The 12,587-nt window shown below is 37.3% G+C and overlaps 1 protein-coding gene and 1 long non-coding RNA gene across 7 annotated transcripts in view; one reads left to right on the top strand and one right to left on the bottom strand.

Moving 5' to 3' along the window:
• LOC133071728 (uncharacterized) overlaps positions 1 to 7,584 on the top strand; it is a 28,538-nt gene extending 20,954 nt beyond the window's left edge. For 2 of the 3 annotated variants that reach the window (XR_009696508.1, XR_009696510.1), the window contains one exon: positions 961 to 7,584. This is a non-coding gene — a long non-coding RNA (uncharacterized LOC133071728). The remainder of the gene's footprint in view (positions 1 to 960) is intronic. The other variant, XR_009696509.1, reaches the window with a different exon arrangement.
• Positions 1 to 12,587, bottom strand: part of HERC3 (HECT and RLD domain containing E3 ubiquitin protein ligase 3) — a 189,377-nt gene that overhangs the window by 8,385 nt on the left and 168,405 nt on the right. The window lies entirely within an intron of this gene.

Genomic DNA, 12,587 nt, shown 5'->3' on the forward strand with positions numbered 1-12,587 from the left:
AAAGTTGCTCAGTCATGTCCGACTCTTTGAGACCCCATGGACTATACAGTCCATGAAATTCTCTAGGTCAGAATACTGGAATGGGTAGCCCCTATAATACAGGATAAAAAAACAAGATTAAATATTCTGTTTTTGGGTCCCAAAATAGTTATGATACATGTCAGGAAGAATTTCAGTGACACCAGATTCTTGATTCTTCCTATACATAAATAAGCACTAAAATCACTTACTCGAGATACTTGATTCTTTTGTGTGTGATTAGAACTCTTTCACCAAGATGTATGTTTGACTATATGTATTTCCCAGTCAAAAAAAAAAAAAAAATTACATATATTGGCTCTTTCTCTACCTCTTAGGAGCAGTTCCTCAGAACTATCTAAGAGGCAGTCTCACAGGCTATAGTACTAAGTAAGGCCACTGAGGGCCTTATAGTCAAAGCTATGGTTTTTCCAGTAGTCATGTACAGATGTGAGTGGACCATAAAGAAGGTTGAGCATAAAGTCTGAGTGGACCATAAAGAAGAACTGATGCTTCCAAATGTGGTTCTAGCAAAGACTCTTAAAGAGTCCCCTGAACAGCAAGGAGATCAAACCAGCCAATCCTAAAGGAAATCAACCTGGACTATTCATTAGAAGAACTGTTGCTAAAGCTGAAGCTCCAATATTTTGGCCACTTGATGCAAAGAGCCTACTCATTGGAAAAGACCCTGATGCTGGAAAAGATCGAAAGCAAAAGGAGAAGGGGGTGGCAGAGGATAATAAGATGGTTAGATAGTATCACCAACTCAATGGACATGAATTTGAGTAATTCTGGTAGACAGTGGAGGACAGAGGAGCCTGGGGCGCTGCAGTCCACTGGGTCGCAAGAGCTGGACCCAGTTTAGCCACTGAACAGCAAGAACAGAGGCCCCTGAATAAATTAAAAAATCATCTCTCTCATACTGTGCATTTTTTATTTCAGTCAGCAGTTGCAGAAATCATGAATGGACCCAGTGCAGACTTTTCCCCTTCATCTGAACTCTCCAAGGCACTAGCAAGGGCCCTTGTGTCTGTCCACCTTCCTGGTGAGTCTAGACGAATTTGGCTGAGTGTCTCTTGTCTTGCTTGACGATCTTGAGTTTTATTCAGTAGTAAGTAAGAAAGGTAACCGACTTTTCATTTGTAAGATATTGAGAAAGTGCCCAGTGGTGCTTAAGTAGGAGGTTGATCTGATGTCTTTCCTCAAATCATCTTTGATTTCCTGTTGTCTTTTCTGTTCTATCTTAACAGAATTTCTTGGATAAAAGTGAAGACACCATATGAGAGCCTTCAGCTCCAAAGGTAAGGGACACAGCTCTTCCTGGCCAGTTACAACTTTCTCAGGCAACTGAGGAACTTGAGTTGTGGCAGAGGCAAGTCCTCATAGTGTGCAGCAGTCTCGAGGGAAACCCACTCATTAATTTACAAATTCATTAACCCAGAGACACATATATAAAAATTGGCCATTCAGTGCTCAGAGCACCCCCACCAGTTTTAGACTGCCAGCAGGAGAAAACAAGACACACAGAAGAGATGAAACGACTCTAGGGTGACACTTTGAAGAATTAAGCCCATAAACCACACATTGGCCCACCACAGTTTTCAATAGTGATTTTACTCTGATAAACCAACTTTCAAATGAGAAAGAGCCTCCTAAACAGAAGAAAATGGGGTGTCAGATGACCCCTGACTAATACCCCAAATTAGGTTTACATATGTATAGAACTTATACTTTTAAGTACTTAACTAGGAACTAAGGAAATCCTCTCTGAAATGGCCAAGGTGCAGCTCTTTTTGACATTCCAAAACCCGTTTCTGCATAAGCAGTTAGAGAAAGCCACCTTGATGAAACATATTTTCAAAATTCTAAGGGCAAAAACTCCTTCTAGGAGGAATCTGCATTTTTCTCCTTGCATCTTTGAGATATACAGGTTCTACCAGAATGCTCAAGAATTCTTCCCTTACTCTTATTTAAACCATCTCTAATTCCTGGGACTGAGGGGGGGAAAATAGGCCTTTAAAATCCAAGCAAGGGACTTCCCTGGTGGTCCACTGTAAGACTCTGAACTATGAATGCAGGGGGCCTGGGTTTGATCCCCGGTTAGGGAACTAGATCCCACATGCCACAACTAAGAGTTCCTGTGCCACAAGTAAAGATTCCACATGCCAAAGTGAAGATTGAAGACCCTGTGTGCTGCAGCTTAGAACCAGCACAGGCAAATAAATAAATAAATATTCAACCCAAGTGACTTAAACTTATTCCAACTGTTATTTATAAACTAGTGAGTTTTATATTGTAATACTTGATTCATGACTAAGTTTTAAAATGAAGCTATGAGATCTCTGGTTATATCTATCTATATGTCTGTGTGTACATTATAGATAAATGTCTCTACTTCTGAATGGTATTGCCAAAATTAATTTGTAGAAGAGCTCTCTACTTAGTTGACTTAAAGGAAATTAAACACCTACATAAAGTCTCAAAAATATAGGAGAAATTAATCCAAATGAATTTCAGGTCACATGATCTGGTAAATATTTAGTTTTAAGTTAATATTCAGTACTAAACTTAGTTTAAGTTTGCTAGTTTAATTAATACAGACTCTTTAAAGTCATCCACATTAGGAGTAATACTTGTACCGAGGTTTACTAAAAGTCATCTAAGATCTCATTTCCATTATAAAATTTGTCAGCAAGAAAAATAACCTGGTATATTATGGAATTTTTATGAGTAAATTAACTGTAAATGAGATGACAGTTTTTAGGTCACTTTAGGAATAATTATACTTTATGGTCTGTTGTTAGTTGTTAAGTCATGTGTGACTCTTTGCAACCCCATGGGGTGTAGCCTGCGAGGCTCCTCTGTCCACGGGATTTTCAAGGCAAGAATACTAGAATGAGTTGCCCTTTCCTTCTCCAGGGGATCTTCCCAACCCAGGGATTAAACCCACATCTCCTGCATTGGCAGGTGGATTCTTTACTACTGAGCCACCAGAGAACCCTTGTTTTTTATGGTATGTTTACTGAAAAACCGCTTCTCCAAATATTTGGTTATTTGAAACTTTAGAGTTTTGCTAAATTATGTTAAATGATGAAAGTTCATTGAATATCTAAATCATTCCAAAATAAAATCAGATACTGAAACATTAATTACTGAACATAGATTTCCCTGTACAGAGAAAATAAAGATATTCAGGACTACTAATAAATACGCTTGGTGCCACATGGAGACATTTTCTATAAGAAAGCACTTTTTTTTTTTTAAAGAAATTACAAACAGTATTCATAAATTTGTCAGTCTACAGAATGCTAAAAGTTTAAAACTTTTAAACTTTTAAAACTGCTTATTTCTTAGTTTTCACTAGAAATTAAGAGTTGAGAATTCTAGCTAATATATGTAATTAAAACTAATAAAATTAATAAGAGAAACATCTTTGTATGCAAGGAAAAAAAACAAGCTATAAGGAACAGAAATGCATTCTGTTAAGGGAAAAGAGAGTAATTTGTCCTGAAGAAAGGTTAAAAAGAGAGAAAGAGAAAAAGAAGTATGGAGGTTCTTTAAAAAAACAAAAATAGAGCTATCATATGATCCAGCAACCCCACTCCTGGGTATATATCAGAGAAAACCATAACTCACAAAGATACGTGCACCCCAATGTTCAGTGCAGCACTATTTACAACAGTCAGGACATGGAAGCAAACTAAATGTCCATTGACAGAGAATAGATAAAAGGTGTGAGATATACACACACACACACATACACACACACACACGAATATTACTTAGTCATCAAAAAGAATGAATTTACGCCGTTTGCACCAACATGGATGGACCCAGAGATTGTCACACTGAGTGAAGCAGTCAGACAAAGAAAATATCATATGATATTGCTTATATGTGGAATCTAAAAAATGGCACAAATTAACTTATTTACAAAATATCTTGAGTCAGAGATACAGAAAACAAACCTATGGTTACCAGTGGGGAAGATAAATCGGGAGATTGGGATCGACATATAAATACTACTATATTTAAAATAGGTAACTATTAATAATAAGGACCTAGTGCACGGCACAGGAAACTCTACTCAATACTCTGCAATGACCTACATGACAACAGAATCTAAAAAAGATTGCATATATGTATAACTGACTCACTTTGCTTACAGCAGAAACTAATACCATCTTGTAAATCAACTACGCTCCAATACCATTTCTCAAAGAAAAAGAGAGGGAGAAAGTATAGGAAGAAATCTAAAGGTTAAAAAAGGAAGTCATAGAATGATGTAAAAAGAAACAGAGAAAAGAGTTTTGTGCATGGTCTGGACTGGCTAAGATAAGAATAAACTTAGCTGAGTTAATGAATTACAATGTTAAAGGTAAGATGGTGCAAAACTAGAATTTGGCTCCCTGTTAAGAGGACAAAGTTTTCTTGGAGTTTTGGTATAATTTTGATAACAGATTTTGAAGTTTTTTTTACTTCTTAAGTAATCTGTTGTAACTTTCTATATTTGCCTTTGAATCTTTGTCACTTTGGTTAAGTGGCAAGTATTATTTCACAGTGACCTATAATTCTATTTGACCAAGAGTTTTAAAAACTCTTGATATCTTTGACAAAATTCCTCATATTGATTTCTAAATGAAGTTCTTTTGACCTGTAGATAACTTTGGGATGCTCCAGAGGGCCCCTGAAACATTTTTGAGAGAAATATTAAACTAATTGGGCTTATTTGATATGTTAAATTACATGGCTAGTATAATCAAATGAAAATAAATAAAATTTAATATTCTAATAGTGTGTAAAAATGACCAAATTTCCTTGACAAATGCATTATAATCAAGTCTTTAACTGCTTTTTGAAAGTCTTTTGTCATCAATATACAATTACTCTTTTACTCTGATGGTTTACAAAAATGCTTTATCTCCAAGTAGACATATAGAAAGGGTTTTTTGACAATCATAGGTTTCTGGTAACTTTCAAATCATACTGCCTAACTGGGTAAGAAATTAAAGAACATGAATGCAAAACCTGATGGCTTCATAAAACTGTAAACAGAGAATCAAGAATTAGTAACATGGAACTGAATGAACTGATGAGGATGGCTATAACTTTTAAGTCTCTGAAAAATTACTGCTGATTCTTTTTAATGTTTTGTTTTCCCAGATTTGAGAAAACTTTTTCTCTTTCCTCTTATGCTAATTATGATTTATAGCAGTTTGGTAAATTATACCTTTGTAAGCAGAATTGAAATATTTATCACTTCTCTGATTTCTCCAGAATTTGGAAACTCTTGGTGAGTATTCTTATTTTCATGGCAATATAATTATTTGCACAATTTCTATAAGAATCTGTTCTCTTTATAACAGAAGATAATTGGAAACACTAGCTATATTACCATAAATTTGGATGGGATGTCATATTTGAGACTACACAAAAATCAGACATGGCCAGACAACTCCAAAGATCTGAGGTGGCCTTAATGGAACCATAAAGCTCCTTTGAAAAACAACCTAGTATTTTGCGTATAGGATTCCTAGAAGCCTTATCAGGTGAATAAGGGTGGCTACTTCCTGGCAGGTGCATGGATCTCAAGATTTTTTGTGGACCTGAAGAGGAGAGGAACCTGCCCAAATCTGTAGATTTTGCAGGCAGAATCTGATGCCTAGTCCTTGACATAGCTTTTCCGGCCTCAGGGACCTTTTAAATGTTCAATCTGAGATTCCTTATGAAGAGATTCAGCAAAAGCAATTTCAAAGAGCCTATATGATCTTAATTTGGCCATAATTGGGAGAAATGAGGGTAATTTTAGACAGAAAAAATTTATTTCAGTGAATATTAATTTCTAGTGTTCTTAACTGTTTTTGTGGTTTATATTTACTGCCTAAGACTCAACTTCCTATATGGCTCCTTGTTAATATGTTGTATTATTATAAGATTTAATTGAATTATTAAAAGGACATTCTAAATTTATTTCTGAAGCTTACCACAGTAATCTATGTTTGCATGAAGATAGATGCCCCATGACCTGCAACCAGGAGATTATATACTAGAAAGACATCATTCAAAGGACTCTCTCCAACCTAGATAAAAGGACCCCACCAGGTATTCATGACTAGCTTATACACAGTGAAACTAAAGGGAAATGATCCTTGGGTTTACATTTCCCACTGAAAAGGAGCCCTGCACCAGACTGGTCTATAGAGAGAGCTCCTGATCGCAAAATCCCCTTGAAACAACACTCAGAGGAGAAACTACATCCTCACCAGGCCGAGAAGACAACAGCAGGAGTACACAGCAATGTTAAAATGCCAGACCAGACCCATATGATCATTTATAGTGTTTTGTTGATTTCTTGGACCTTTTGCATACAAATCAATTTTTTTTAATCATGAACAATAATCCTATACAATTTAAAAAATCAATCCAATTTTCAGACTTGTAGTCACTTACCTGTGTCCAGTACTTCTGGTTTACTTTGGTGGATTTCTTACCTCCAAGGCTCTAACTAGATGGCCCTTGGAAAAATTTATTTTAGAAGAAAGAAGTTATAGGGCCACTAATGATATTACTAGATGGGAATCCCTCACTTGGCTAATCAATCATACTTTTTCTGACCCTGGCTATAACATGAATTCTCTTTTAAAGTTATTCAAGCTCAATCAGGACAATGAGCTAAATTTCAAAGAATGTAACTACCCACTTACTAGAAAAGACCCTCCCTCAATTATGGGATGGATTTATACAGCTAACACTGGGCTACAATCATTTAAGTTTAAAGGCCTGCCTATGTCGAGAACAATTAAATCATATTAAAGATAACCAGTCAAATAACAACAGAAAATTAAGCTGAGTGCCTTATGAACAATGCCAACATATTATTTCCCTTAAATACAGCAATTAGTATGAAACAGACTGGGTCAGGTGACCAGAAATACTGACTCCAACAAATTTACCACATATACAAGCCTGATGGATCAAGAGATCTGTATTTCACTGGTCTGACCATTTAGCAGCTATTTCTGTGCCTTCAGTAGGATTGGAAGATGTAACCACCCAGATCAAAGCCTTCACAAAATTCACCCAACAGGCGTTAAATGATAGTAATCAGGCTATTAGCTTACTCAATTTTGAGATCTCTGTGATGAAAAAAAAGCAGTATTATAAAACACATGGCCCTCAATATCTTTATAGCATCTCACAGAGGCAGGCACCTACAGGTCGTAATTCAAACCAAATGCTGCATCCTTATGCCAGATGAATCCTCCAATATTACCCATTTAATGACTCACATGAATCTGATTTCTGCCTTAAGTGATCTACTTCCTGGTCTTGGTGGTCTACTAAGGAGCTAGTTTCGTTCTGGGAGCTCATGCACAAATCACTACTGTGGTCTTATTAATGTTATTAGCTGTATTACTTACATCCTGCATAAGGTGGCTGTTTCTTGCATTACCCAACATGTCACAAGATCTTCGAGAAAACTAATGATGGCTCAACATCTTGAGGCAACTGATCATGTATACATTCCTATACAAGGGCTTCCCAGGTGGCTCAGTGGTAAAGAATCTACCTGCAATGCAGGAGATGCGGGTTTGATCCTTGAGTTAAGATCCCTTGGAGAAGGAAATGGCAACCCACTCTAGCAATCTTGCTTGGGAAATTCCATGGACAAAAGAGCCTGGTGGGCTACAGTCCTTGGGGTTGCAAAAATTGGCCACAACTCAGTGACTAACAACAATAGTCCTATACAAATTTAACTCTAACGGCGCAACTCTAGATACAGGGAAAGGAACATCCTCGCCTGACCCTGGAATGAACTTCCTTAGCACTGTGGGACAAACTGGTCATGAAATGTCTCCTAAACCTTGGTTCAACTTATGATCTAAAGGGAGGTAGTGGTAAAACAAAGAATATTGCCTGCCATCCAGTTCTACAAGGATCAAGGCATTTGCTATTGCAGTCACTGACCTACAGTATACACTGAAAGGAATTCAGGACGAAAAACAGAATGGAGAGTTTTGGGTTTTGAATACATGGACCCCCTCGATAGTTTCGATACATACTTGAGGAAGAATTTCAATGGCCCCAGATTCTTTCATCTTCCCATATAAAGATAAACACTTCTTTATGATTAGCAGTAATCTTTGACTATGATGTATACCTGACTCCATGTATTTCCCAGCCAAAAAATTCATAGATACTGGCTTCTCCCCTGCCCCTTTAGAACAACTGCTCAGAGTTAGCTGACAAACTGTCTCCAGGGCTATAGTCCTCTCTAAGGTCCCTGAATAAAACCAGAACTCACAGCTCTCATGTACTGCATTTTTTAATTCTGTCAACAGTTGGTAACATTTTTCTGGTACAACTACATAAGAAAAGCACCATCGGCATGATTTTGTATTATAGCCTGCAATGGTTAATTTTATGTGTCAGTTTGGGTTAGCTATGGTGCCCAGCTGTTGATCAAACATCACTCAAGATGTTGCTGGGAAAGAATTTTTTGGATGTGATTCGCTTTTAGACTTTGAGTAAAGCAGATTAGTCTTCATAATGTGGATGGCCTCATCCTGTCAGTTGAAGGCTCTAAAAGACTAAAGTTCTCCAAAGAAGGAATCTGGCCTCCAGACTGCCTTCTGACTCAAGACTGTCACATCAACTCCAGCCAGAATTTTCAGCCTGCCCTCCTGCTCTGAAAGTTTCTGATTTGCCAGCCCCATAACTGCACAAATTCCTTAAAATCAATTTTTATCTTTATGTGTATGTATGTATGTGTGTGTGTGTGTGTGTTATTAGTTCTCTTTGTCTGGTGAACCGCAAGACAGATTTAGGTACCAGGAAGTGGGGTACTACAATAGCACATACCTAAAAATGTAAAAGTGACTTTGGACTTGGGTGATCAGTAAAGACTGGGAGGGTTTTGAGGGCATGATAGAAAAAGCCTAGCCTGCCTTGAAGAAACTACTGATAGAAATAAGGACATTAAAGGAGATTCCAGTGAAGGCTCAGAAAGAAGAGGAGAGCTACAGTGAAAGCTCCTAGTGTCTTAGAAAATACATATAAATCATAAACAGAATATTGATAGAAATATGGATGTTAAAGCACTCTGGAAAAGTCCCAGATGGAGATGAAGAACACATTATTTTTTTTTAAATTGGAAAAAGGCAATCTTGTTATAAAGCGGCAGAGAACTTGGCCAAATCATGTTCTAATGTTTTATAGAAAGTAGGACTTATAAGTGATAAACTTGGTTACTTAGTGCAGGACATTTCTGAGCAAAATATTAAAGGTGTGACCTGGTTTCTTCTTGCTGCTTATACTAAAATCCAAGAGGAAAGAGATAAAGAGGGAATTGTTAAGAGAAAAAGAAATAGAACTGGAAAGTTTGGAAATCCTCAGCCTATCCAGATAGCATGCTCTGAAAACAAGGCCAAGGATGTGACTGAACAACGGTGTGCTAAAGAGATCAGGCATGTGACTCATGGACCCAGTCAACCATCTCCGTAGAAGCCAGGGGTAAAGATGTGGCTATCCAGGAAAGAGCTGTGGAGGACCCTCTTGTCTGATGGCATGGACCCCCATGAATTGCCTGGGAGGCCAATAAGTCATGTCTGACTCTTTGTAACCCATGGACTGTAGCCTGCCAGGCTCCTCTGTCCATTGGCATTCTCCAGGCAAGAATACTAGAGTAGGTTGCCATGCCCTTCTCCAGGGGACCTTCCCAACCCAGGAATCAAACTGAGGTCTCCTGCACTGCAGGCGGATTCTTTATCAGCTGAACTACAGGGCGGCCCTCACATGGACAATTACTTTTTGCCAATTTGAATGAGCAATTCCGTGAGTAAAGGATAATATTTTCAAGAAATGGTACCATATCAACAGAAGCTCAATATGCAAAAGGTATATATCCCTATAGTAGTAGTAATGTTAGTCACTCAGCTGTGTCCTACTCTTTACCATCCCATAGACTGTAGCCCACCAGGCTCCTCTGTCCATGGAATTCTCCAGGCAAGAATACTAGAGTGGGTAGCCACTCCCTTCTCCACGTGATCTTCCTGACCCAGGGATCGGGCCCAACTCTCTCAAACTGCAGGCAGAGTCTTTACTGTCTGAGTCACCAGGGAAGCCCATATACCTCACACTTATTTGAAAATTAATTCAATATGGATCAGAGTCTAAGAGTAAAAACTTAAGTTGTAAAACTTCTGGAAGAACAAAAAAAAAAAAAACTTCTGGAAGAAAACATAAGACGAAATCTTTATGGCCTTGGATTTGGCAAAGATTTCTTAAATATGACACCAAAAACATAATCTATTAAGAAAAGATTAATAAAATGGATTGATCAAAATTTTAAATATCTGCTTTTGGAAGACACTACTACAAAAATGAAAGACAAGTCACAGACCAAAGAGCGCATTTAAAAAACACATATCTCACATAAGACTTGTACCCAGAATATATAAAAAAACATTAGAAAATTAGTAAGAGAACAAAAAATTTAATTTAGAAAATGAGCAAAAGATCTAAACAGACATTTTATCAAAGAAGATATATGACTGACATGTAAGCACACTAGAAGATGATATCATTAATCATTGTGGACTCACATACAGCTCTTAGATTAGGGGACAAAATGAATTTCAACAATATTTCAAACAAAATTTCAACAATATGAAATGCTGGTGAGGATGTGGAGCAACTGCAACTCTCACATATTGCCAGTGTGAAAGCAAAATAGTATAGCCACTGTGGGAAACATTGTGGAAGCTTCCTATAAAATTAAACCTACATTTACCATATGACCCAGCAATTCCACTTCTAGGTATTTACCCAAGAGAAATAAAAACCTTTGTTCACACAGAAATCTGTTGATGAATGTCAGCAGCATTATTCATAATCACAAAGAACTGGAAATAACTCAAATGGGATACTAGTCAGTAAATAAAAAGGAACAGACTACTAATATACGTTGCCACCGATGAATCTCCAATTCATTATGCTGAGAGAAAAAGGCCAGATTCAAAAGGCTACAAACATATTCCATTTATATGACATTCTGAGGACTACTGAGACAGATCACAGACCAGTGGTTGCCAGGGTTGACAATAAGGAAAAGAACGTGAGGGTATTTCAAGAAGATGAGGTCACTGTTCTACAATTCCATTAATGTAGTGTTTACATGACTCTATGTGTTTGTCAAAGTACCCTAAAAAGGGCAAAATTTGTTGTACATGAACTATATCTCAATACAGGCTTTAAAAAAAAAAAAAAAAAAAAAGAGTAGCCTTGAGACAGGTGGGACCTGGGACCCTTTGCTGCAGTGCTTGTATCTGGACAAACCTCTCCTCCAACAACAAAATAGGAATTAACATGAGACTAAAAATAACTGCATGCACAGCCTCTCTGGGCAATTTATGAACAAGATACAAAAAGACCAAAAACCCAACTTCCAGGATGCAACTTGAGGAGCCGGGAGCAAAAGCAGGGTATTGCACATGCGTCCTGCACACAGTACCACCAAGGGGGTGGGCAGACCACCTGAGCCACCCCTCTGGCCTGAACCCATCCCTACCCCTACCCGTACCCCATGTAAGAAACCTGCTTCCCAGTGCCAGCCCCTCTGGCACTGTAACAAGGAGGTTACTTGTTTTAGCTCCCTTCTGCTGGCAGCGAGTCCCAAAAAAGACTTGCTTGAATTTATCATCTAGTCTCATCAATTTCCATTTATTAATGAGTCCAAGAACCCTGGTCGGTAAAGCCTAGCTTAACACTAAGTTTAAAGATTTTTTAAGATGGGAACATAAAAATCCTAAAAGATGGGTACACCCTGATTGTTTTAAGTAATTCAAGTTAGTGAGATTGAGTGAAGCCTGGGTTTAGTTTTATCTTCTTAAAGTGTGTCACAGCTTCTATATTACAGGAGTTTGAAGGCCTCGCTTCTGCCCCTGATTCTGCCAATCAGGTGATACATATTGTAAAAGAGCACTGCACTTCCTTTTTCTTCACCTAAGTTTCTTATTTCTTAAAATGAGAAAACACATTCTTACCTCACTGTTCCTGTACCTATCAAAAGATGGTATACGGAACATGCCAGTGATGTATTAAATATGTATAGCATCAGCCAACTAAATATAGATACATTATTACACCAAATTGAGAGTTAGGATTGAAATTTCAACCTTAACCAAAAAATCTCATCATTAAAAATGGTAACAGGGAAGCAGAAAGTAAATTATCTGAAACATAATTAAGAAAGTAAAATAAATAATAGAAATTACAAGTACAAAAAAAAACTAAGGTATTTTCTACTGGGGATATATTGAACCTTTTGTAAAGTTTCTTTGGGGAAGGGCACAAAGATGTCCTTTTCTAAGAGTATATTATTGCAAGTTATCTTTGAGAAATAAATGCAATTTAACTATTTTGTAAACAAAATACCAATTTCTTGCTAAGTGTCAGCACTAAATGCTTTGCATATTATTAACTAATATTTACAAGACCCCAAAAGACCCACCAAATGTACTTGAGCAGTTAATTTCCTTACATTCATGTGTTTCATGTAAATACTTCGG

Source organism: Dama dama, chromosome 17, assembly GCF_033118175.1.
Source record: "Dama dama isolate Ldn47 chromosome 17, ASM3311817v1, whole genome shotgun sequence".
NCBI lineage: Eukaryota > Metazoa > Chordata > Mammalia > Artiodactyla > Cervidae > Dama > Dama dama.